Source organism: Oncorhynchus gorbuscha, linkage group LG25 (genome assembly GCF_021184085.1).
Source record: "Oncorhynchus gorbuscha isolate QuinsamMale2020 ecotype Even-year linkage group LG25, OgorEven_v1.0, whole genome shotgun sequence".
Lineage (NCBI taxonomy): Eukaryota > Metazoa > Chordata > Actinopteri > Salmoniformes > Salmonidae > Oncorhynchus > Oncorhynchus gorbuscha.
This window is the reverse complement of record NC_060197.1, coordinates 25,862,592-25,870,548: the sequence shown is the minus strand read 5'-3', so window position 1 is coordinate 25,870,548 and position 7,957 is coordinate 25,862,592. Positions and strand designations below refer to the sequence as shown.

Below are 7,957 nucleotides of genomic sequence, written 5' to 3'. Positions count from 1 at the left end.
TATTTGGTAAAATACCAAGTCCTTATTATGACAAGAACAGCTCAAAAAGCAAAGAGAAATGCCAGTCCGTCATTACTAAGACATGAAGTACAGTCAATCCGGAAAATTTCAAGAACTTTGAAAGTGCATTCGCAAAAAGTATACTCAGTGCTTTAGACCTACCTGTATAATGTCTAGGCCAGGCTGAGGGTACTCCAGAACAGTAGTAATACTCAGTGCTGTAGGTCTACCTGTATAATGTCTAAGCCAGGCCGAGGGTACTCCAGAACAGTAGTAATACTCAGTGCTGTAGGTCTACCTGTATAATGTCTAGGCCAGGCTGAGGGTACTCCAGAACAGTAGTAATACTCAGTGCTGTAGGCCTACCTGTATAATGTCTAGGCCAGGCTGAGTGTACTCCAAAACAGTAGTAATACTCAGTGCTGTAGGTCTACCTGTATAATGTCTAGGCCAGGCTGAGGGTACTCCAGGACAGTAGTAATACTCAGTGCTGTAGGCCTAACAGTATAATGTCTAGGCCAGGCTGTGTCATTGATATTCACAGCCCAAACTAAACCAGTATAGTGCGATATTTAGCAAACATTTATCAAACTGCATATCTCTTTCCAAATCTTGTCTTCCTCAATGTATTTATTTAAGTGTCTCCTACTGTCTGTGACAGAGACTTGCCCTAGAGTAGCGTAGGACAAGAGATTTCACAGCTATGCCAACCTCACACCCCAAATGATCTAGTTGGTTTCCATGAACACTCTTACAGGGAAACTAACACTCTTCCGTGAAGTAGAGATCAGATACTAGCAGCCTGGTTACCCGTCATTGTGCGTATAAGCTCCAGAGGCAATGACACACCACATTAAAATCCCACAGAATCATCAAGTCCCACAGAATCCATGCATCCAACACATGATGTCTTACTGGAAACCAACTCTCAGAACAGAGCACAGTGGCACTGACCACATTCAAATAAAATAGAAATCTCAAGGTATTCCAGAAGCTTGCTTCACTGGTATTGGCTTCATGTGAGGCTTGTGAATTAATGACAGGCCACATCATGTGTAACGGTTTTCATATGGTGAAGGAGAGTCGGACCAAACTGCAGCGTGTAGATTGCGATCCATGTTTAATCAGACAAACATAACACGAATCAATACCAAAAAAAACACTACAAAACAATAAACGAAAACCGAAAATACTTGTGTCAACTAACACAGCACAAAGGACATCAAGACACTCAGGACAATCACCCACAACACAACCAAAGAATATGGCTGCCTAAATATGGTTCCCAATCAGAGACAACGATAAACACCTGCCTCTGATTGAGAACCACTTCAGACAGCCATAGATCTACCTAGAACACCCCACTAAGCTACAATCCCACTACCTACACACCACATACAAAACCCATGTCACACCCTGGCCTGACCAAATAAATGAAGATAAACACAAAAATACTTCGACCAGGGCGTGACATCATGTCCCACAAAATGAATGCCTGTTTGCATATTTTGAGCTTTTACTGGGGACAAGATGTACAAAACTTACAATATAGAGTCTAATAAGATCACATTTGGGTCCATGAAAAAAGCTATATAAAACCAGAGTGTTATTATAATTATAAGAGAGATGAGTTGTGTGTAGGGCGATAGAGTCAAAATGTCAAATCACAATATTTTTCACATGTTTCTAGCGTTAGCCTAGCAGTTAAGAGTGTTGGGACATTAACTGGAAGGTCACTGGTTTGTATAACTGTGTGAAACAGATGGACGGCAGAAAATTGTTTGTAACTGAGAAGATCTGTTGGCTGCAACTATGTTAAAGGGAAATAAATAAAACCATATCCACTTTGTATTCGTCATCTCCAGCACCACCCCCAACAATCTCAATTGTGATAAGGGTCTAAAATCATAAAGCTTTCTACTTTCATATCACATCAAAAATAATTGTACAAATGCAAAATATATTTACCGTACACCGTTTTAAAGAGATTATTATTATTCTTTTTTACATTTACTGTACTTTACGCCGCATGTCTTGTTGATGAACTGTTACGCTCCGTATATATTCCGTGGCATGATAAGAATATTCCTGGAAAACGTGGTGTAGGTGCAACATAAGACAAACACATGACAAGGGTTTGAGAGAGAAGACTGGTGTATCCAAGTAACCACGCACCCCTCCAAAGTGTGCACATTTCAAAGCGCCTTCATGACTCAAAGAGTCTTAAACTATAAGGTGCTTTTCTTTAACCTCCTAGCCGTGCAGTCGAGGAACTACGACAAGCACACCTGTAGTTGTTTTGTTTGGAACACAACCCTGCATCCCCCGCCACCGGACAATTACTGCTGTTGTTTACGCAATCCAAAAACGCTCCATTATAAATCGCAATCTGGGTCAGGTGGACATCATTTGAAAGCCTGTTCTATTGCCAATACGACATTACAGTGTTAGGCTTTCCCAATGCAATTCAGGGAAACAGTCATTCTGGTACGCATGGATAGGAGTCTTGAGTGCATTAAGAGGCGTGTGCCACGGCAACTTTTCTTCACAGTAGTCAAACACAGGCTCCTTCTGTTCAGAATAACACAGAGTATAATGCCATGTCATCTTGTAACTGTACATCAAACACAATGATCATAAACGTTGGCCTTGTTGGCAAGAGCTCTGATAGGTTGGGAGGACGTCCTCCGGAAGTTGTTGAAATTACGGTGTAAGTTTATGGAAGGGATGAGAACCATGAGCCTCCTAGGTTTTGCATGGAAGTCAATGTACCCAGAGGAGGATGGAAAATAGCTGTTCTCTGGCTACACCATGGTGCTACCCCGGAGAGTGCTGTTGAGGCTACAGACCATTGCAAAACAGTGTGTTTTAATCAGTTATTTGGTGACTTCAATATTTTTAGTATAGTTTTATCTAAAAATGATAACTTTTTAATTGTTAACTATTTTTATTTTTATTAAATTTACTGAGTAGGATGGTCCTCTCCTCTCTCCTCTGAGGATCTTCCACTGATACACCTAAGACCCTGCATTCTCAAGTCTACAGCATGCTTCATCTCCGGGTAGTGAGGGTACTGCACTAATATATTGCATAGCATCAACACATGCTAATATTGTTAACCTGACTTGGGATATGTGACAATCCCTATGTCGCTACATCTGAGGGAGAAGTTGGTGAACTGCTCCATCTTTCCTCTGCAGAAGGGTGGGAGCCGCACTCCAACAAACACGAAGTAGGCCTATTTGGTCACAAACTCTATCGGGTGATTTGCATGTCTGCCTCGCTCTCGACCATCCTCAAAACGGGCACCAAACGAAAATGTCTTTGTAATCAATATAAAGGCTATAATTAGATTTGATTTGTGAGCGATAGTATGGCTTGGCTAGGACGTGATAGTGCACGAGCGAAGAACGACTTGACCTTCAGGCTTCAGCCAATCACATCGTTGCAAATTCATGTAATTGGATGCACTCATGTGATGCGTGCGCCCCTCCTCAGCATCAGCACCAGTTCGCTGTGGCGGGGTATGCGCGTGCTCACTAGTTTCTGTAGCCGGAAGAGGAATGCCTTCAAGCATACATGAAGCATTCAAGATGATACAGGTAGGCCTGTTGTTCTTGGAAGATCAAATCAACAGATTAGGTTTTTCAATATACGTGAATGGTATCATGAGCCAATGGAATGCTCCGGTTGTTAGCCTGAATGACTCAAATCTGTTAATAATGAACGTCGACGTTCCACACAAATAGCAGGCAGGTGAAATAAATATAGATTTGAACAGAATATATTGGAATAGAATAGACACCAATAGAATGCATCACTGTCATGTGTTACCGATGCATAATGTGGGGGCGTGGCTCCACCTAAACAAGACTCAGCCTCATTATTCCGATTGGCCAGACCAGCCCTGTTCTAGAACCGGGAAGTTATGGAAAGTCAGCGCTCCGGCGATTCTCAATACATCTCTTTGCACGTTACACAAGAGAAGTAGACAGAGTAGTGTGTGCTAGTTTGAGCCGTTCTCTTTCGGAACTGTTGTTGACATTCAGTAATGAAGGGAACTTGTCAATGACTCCAAGGGTAAACATTTTGGAGTGATTATTACATGCGCATTACCAACACTTGTAGGTCCTCGTTAAAGACTGTCCACCCGGTATGTTCGACCTAACGAAGGAATGGAACCTGTCGTTCGCCGGCTGCGGGTTCCTGGGGATTTATCACATCGGAGTGGCCAGCTGCCTGTTGGAACAAGCGCCCTACCTTATCAAAGGTGCCACCAAGATTTACGGGGCTTCGGCCGGTGCCTAACCGCCTCGGTGCTTGCGAGTCAGGCATCCATAGGTAGGCATACTATACCCTACACTGGCCACTTGAGTTCACCACACCCTCTCATCAGTAGAATGCCTGGATGGGGACTTTCACGCAAAAGAGGCAGACTGGTAGCCTAGGCCTCTTTTTCATGTGTTTAGGCAACTTTAGATTAGCAACTAAATTACCTTTAAATAACAATCACTTGTGGCCTTGATACATGGGGTGAAAATATTTAAACAATGCTTAAAACTTTGCTCTTATGTAATAGATAGGTGGTTATACTGGGGCTCCTTTGTAGCTCAGTATAGAGCATGGCGCTTGTAATGCCAGGGTAGTGGGTTCAATTCCGGGTCAACACAGACATAAAATGTATTCACACATGACCGTAAGTCTCTTTGGATAAAAACATCTGCTAAATGGCATGTATTATGTAATAAACTACAAATTATGCATAATTACATAATTACATGGTCAGAGACAAATGCCTGCCTGTGTATAAGTATGGTAGCCTACCATTGATAAATGCCATCTGAGTCAGTTATAGGACCTTTGGCCTTTTGGTCCTCTGGATCAAAGGCCTACCAATGGTACTGATTGATCTCGCTGACTAAGGGAAAACCCAATCACGATTAAGAGCAAATATGCCCCTGTGTGACATAAAACGTGACATGGAAAGCACTTAGGTGAGTCTCTGTGTGATACCATGCCTCTTTCACTTTCTTTTATACCTGATAACCTTATAGTGAAGAGACAAAGGACTGGGGGACTGTAAGTGTTCCAATTGTGTCTTGTCTAAATGAGAGAGACATAGAGAGAGAGAATGCTATTTGGCCCTAAACAGAGAGTACACAGTGGCAGAATACCTGACCACTGTGACTGACCCAAACTTAAGGAAAGCTTTGACTATGTACAGACTCATTGAGCATTACCTTGCTATTGAGAAAGGCCACCGTAGACAGACATGGCTCTCAAGAGAAGACAGGCTATGTGCACTCTGCCCACAAAATGAGATGGAAACTGAGCTGCACTTCCTAACCTCCTGCCCAATGTATGACCATATTAGAGACACATATTTCCCTCAGATTACACAGATCAACAAATAATTTGAAAACAAACCCAATTTTGATAAACTCCCATATCTACTGGGTGAAATCCCACAGTGTGCCATCACAGCAGCAATATTTGTGACCTTTTGCCACAAGAAAAGGGTAACCAGTGAAGAACAAACACCATTGTAAATACAACCCATATTTATGCTTATTTATTTTCCCTTATGTACTTTTGTACATTGTTACAAAACTGTATATATACATAATATGACATTTGTAATGTCTTTATTGTTTTGAAACTTCTGTATGTGTAATGTTTACTGTTCCTTTTTATTGTTTATTTCACTTTTGTATATTATCTACCTTACTTACTTTAGCAATGTTAACACATGTTTCCCATGTCAATAAAGCCCTTTGAATTGAATTGCATTGAGAGAGAGAGAGACTTACTGAGTGAACGGTCAACAAAGGGGTCATTAAGAGTCAAATGAAAGTACTGGATTGTTGTGAAAATTGCCAGGAGAAAGATATAGGTTACTGTTCATGACCTCCGTTTTATAGGGTTACATTTTTCACTGTCACTCAGTGACTCCCAGGTGTTCCACTGATAAGACTACCTCGGTATGTTTTTAATCACCCGATCTTCTTTACTAGAACTCTGTCTGTGAGCATAAAACACTTTAGATCCTTTCCATCCAAGTGTAGATCAGATGAACACACATAACTAGCTCAGTACAGTTGCAGGGCAGAAAAACTCCCTAGAAAGGCCAAAACCTAGGAAGAAACCTAGAGAGGAACCAGGCTATGTGGGGTGGCCAGTCCTCTTCTGGCTGTGCCGGGTGGAGATTATAACAGAACATGGCCAAGATGTTCAAATGTTCATAAATGACCAGCAGAACAGTTGAAACTGGAGCAGCAGCACGGCCAGGTGGACTGGGGACAGCAAGGAGTCATCATGTCAGATAGTCCTGGGGCATGGTCCTAGGGCTCAGGTCCTCCGAGAGAGAGAAAGAAAGAGAGAAAGAGAGAATTAGAGAGCACGCTTAAATTCACAACGGACACCGAATAGGACAGGAGAAGTACTCCAGATATAACAAACTGACCCTAGCCCCCCGACACATAAACTACTGCAGCATATATACTGGAGGCTGAGACAGGAGGGGTCAGGAGACCCATCCGAGGACACCCCCGGACAGGGCCAAACAGGAAGGATATAAGCTCAGGTGATGCACCCCTCCCAGGGACGGTATGAAAGAGCCCCAGTAAGCCAGTGACTCAGCCCCTGTAATAGGGTTAGAGGCAGAGAATCCCAGTGGAAAGAGGGGAACCGGCCAGGCAGAGACAGCAAGGGCGGTTCGTTGCTCCAGAGCCTTTCCGTTCACCTTCCCACTCCTGGGCCAGACTACACTCAATCATATGACCCACTGAAGAGATCTTCAGTCTTCAGTAAAGACTTAAAGGTTGAGACCGAGTTTGCATCTCTTACATGGGTAGGCAGACCGTTCCATAAAAATGGAGCTCTATAGGAGAAAGCCCTGCCTCCAGCTGTTTGCTTAGAAATTCTAGGGACAATTAGGAGGCCTGCGTCTTGTGACCGTAGCGTTAGTTCCGTTGAGAATCAATCTTCCTTTGAATAGAAAACATTGTCCAATTCCTCCCAATGGAAGGCCCTAACACAACTGACAGACTGTTCTCCTTGCCTCCCTTCCTCTAGCTAAGTGCTGTGAGGATGTGATCGAGACTGCCAAGGAGGCCCGGAAACATAACCTGGGTCCCCTCCACCCCTCCTTCAACCTGGTCAAGGTCATCAGGTCGGGCCTGAGCGCGACCTGCCCGCCGAAGCACACACACTCGCCTCCGGGAGGCTGTGTGTGTCACTCACTCGCGTGTCTGATGGACAAAACGTCATCGTGTCCGAGTTCAAGTCCAAGGAGGAGCTCATCCAGGTCAGTGTCCTCACTCAACCCACCTGGGCTGCTATTCACAAAACATATCCGAGTAGGAGTACTGATCTAGGATCGGTTTTGCCACTTGAGACCTGATCGTAGATCAGTACTCCTACAATGAAACACATTGTGAATATGGGTCTGATGGGAGTTTTTCCATATCCCACAATTATCCCATATATATCCCAGACATATTTGTCCTTTCAGCTCCTGGCCTTGCCATTGACTGTTTACATTAGTTGTATGAAGTGTAAACTGGGTTGGACTGTGTAACATCTCTCTGGTGTGTCTACAGGCGCTGGTGTGTAGCTGTTTCATCCCCATATACTGTGGCCTGATCCCCATCCTTCCAAGGAGTGGTAAGTGCCCAAGGCCCTAATGCCTCAGCTGCTTTCTTACATTTCCTTGAACACGGTTTCCTTAATTTCAAAGAAAAATCAGCAATTGTTGGACTGAGTTTATTATGGACTTTAAGATGCCTTTATTGCTCAGGTCATAGTCATAAGAGTCATAAGAGTCTGTCTGTCTGTCCGTCCGTCCGTCCGTCCGTCAGTCCAGTCCGTCCGTCCGTCCGTCCGTCCGTCCGTCCGTCTGTCTTTGCATACACATTCTTGTACTTTTTTATTTGTCGATCTAACTTACCCTAGTAGC

At 43.6% G+C, this 7,957-nt stretch overlaps 1 pseudogene; it reads left to right on the top strand.

Annotated features, from left to right (window-relative positions):
- The first annotated feature begins 3,938 nt into the window (after positions 1–3,938).
- Positions 3,939–7,957, top strand: part of LOC124014237 — a 21,293-nt pseudogene continuing 17,274 nt past the window's right edge.